Source organism: Dendroctonus ponderosae, unplaced genomic scaffold, assembly GCF_020466585.1.
Source record: "Dendroctonus ponderosae isolate FM_Combo_2020 unplaced genomic scaffold, Dpon_F_20191213v2 Dpon_F_20191213_892, whole genome shotgun sequence".
NCBI lineage: Eukaryota > Metazoa > Arthropoda > Insecta > Coleoptera > Curculionidae > Dendroctonus > Dendroctonus ponderosae.
The window spans coordinates 1-2096 of record NW_026019108.1 but is presented as its reverse complement, the minus strand read 5'-3'; positions in this window follow the sequence as shown (position 1 = coordinate 2096).

Sequence of the window (2096 nt, the reverse complement as noted above, 5' to 3'; positions counted from 1 at the left end):
AGAAAGTTTTTTTAGATTTAGCCAAAATTCTGTTTTTTTTGCCAGCCTGGCAAATATGAGTTACAAAATCAGTAAATCTCCGCCTATAACTAATGTATATACTCCACTGCGCTTTCTCTTTTAAAAATTCGCATTTTGCATACTAAAGCAAGTAGCAATTTGCATTTTTCACCATCTTTAGAAGACACTTTAAACTGTAAAGAACCTGAAAGCTTCATAAATATAGCCCTAGAATCTGATTTTTTTCAGCTCGGTAAATATGGGTTGCAAAATTGGAAAATTAGACCATCACGTTGTTTTTTGTTAATTCGCATTTTGCAATCTAAAGCTAGTAGCATATCGGAATTCTCGCCATCTTTAAAATACACTTGACTTTAAATATTCTGAAAGTTTCTTTAAAATAGTCAAAACTCCTGATTTTGGCCAGCTGGGATGCAGAATTAACAGGTCGTCTCATATCAAATTTTTCTAATCCACTGCGTCCTCGCCTTTAAAAATTCTCACCTTCCGAACAACAGCAAACAGGATTTTGAAATTTTCAGGACCTTAAGGCGATCCACCACTCTAAAGACCCTGCAAGTTTCATCAAAGTCTACCAAAATCCCGATTTTTTTCTGCTTAGCAAATATCGCTCTCAAAATTAATGGTTAATCGTTCTAAACGGTTTTCAAATTTTTCAAAACTTCAAAAAAGAACCCCGGTGGTATCGTCAGGCCATCGGAAATCGGATACATGTGACTTCAGCTTGAACATAACAAATTCAGGAAAAGTAAATTTTTTTGTTGGGATTACGCTCGTAATGTTAAAATTTCAGTTTAAAAATTCAGTTTAAAATTTCAAACGTTTATCGCGTTCGGCTTGAAGAAATAAAGATTTAAGCAACATATGGGGGTTTATATTATAAAGTTTTCCGATAAAATCAAAGTTTTAAGTACAATTTGAACAGTTTCAACCAAATTTTGAGTAATTTTTTAAAATTCCACTAGTTTTTAGTTTAATTTTTAGAAGAAGCAATTTCGAAATCAAACTAGTATTAAACAAAATGAAAGTGGTGATAGTCACCTTTAAGTCGGAAACTTGTAAATTAACTGGAAATTGTAGTTCGCGACATTCCAAAAGTTCAGGACTTCTTAAGATTTAACTTCGATGCAAAGTGCAAACGAAATTCCGAGTGGAAATTTTGAGTTTTAACATCGCAATTTTCCGTTTAAAGTAGGGATTTTCTGCTCAATTGTTAACATTTCGTGATTGTAGTTCAATTCTTCCATTTCAACTTGCAATCGTTCAAAATGTAAAACCTCAATCCTCAATTTTCTTGCTTGCTCTAGCAGAACAGTTGTAGAAATGCGCATTTTTTTAACCAGCTTTTGAGTGTTTCGAGTCCATTTATTTTTTTATTTCAATTCGCGCTTTTCATAAATAAGACGTTCCGACAACATATTACACAAGAAGAGGTCCTTGAGAGGTTTAGAGTTCAATTGAGATGTTGCCTGTTAAAGGTGCCCTAATTTGGACTTTAGCTTAAATATTTCGAAACTGAAAGCGAAATATTGAGTTTTCATTTGTAACTTGAACCACAATGAAAAAAAATTGAGCTTCTGTTTCAAATTTCTAATTCGACTGGGCAATTTCCCTTAGTTCTTAAAATGCATGAGATTGTTGATTGTTGGAAAAAACATTTCAAAATACTTCGGACCCAAAATTTCAAACTGGATATTGATACTTTCAAGTTTCATCTTAACGTTGTGGGTTTATGGCAGACATTTACACGTTTGGCCTACATTTTAGACTTGTTTGAGTAGAAGTGTTTCGGGTTTCAAGTAAGACCATCCAGTTCAAGAACGATGTTTTCATAATTAACTCGATATTTTAGAAAAGAAAATGTTAATTTTCAGGTCCCAATTTCGACGTATTCTTTTCAAACTCGACAAACCATGATGTTTAAAGATCCAAATGATTCATTTTTTGTGTACGATTTTGTAGGACCAGCGAACGCAGCGAGCGAAGCAAGAATGTTCAGACGAAATTTAAGAGAGTTGATTTTAAAGCCAATATATCGGAGATCAAAGTCGAAAATTTAAATTTAGAGCTGATAG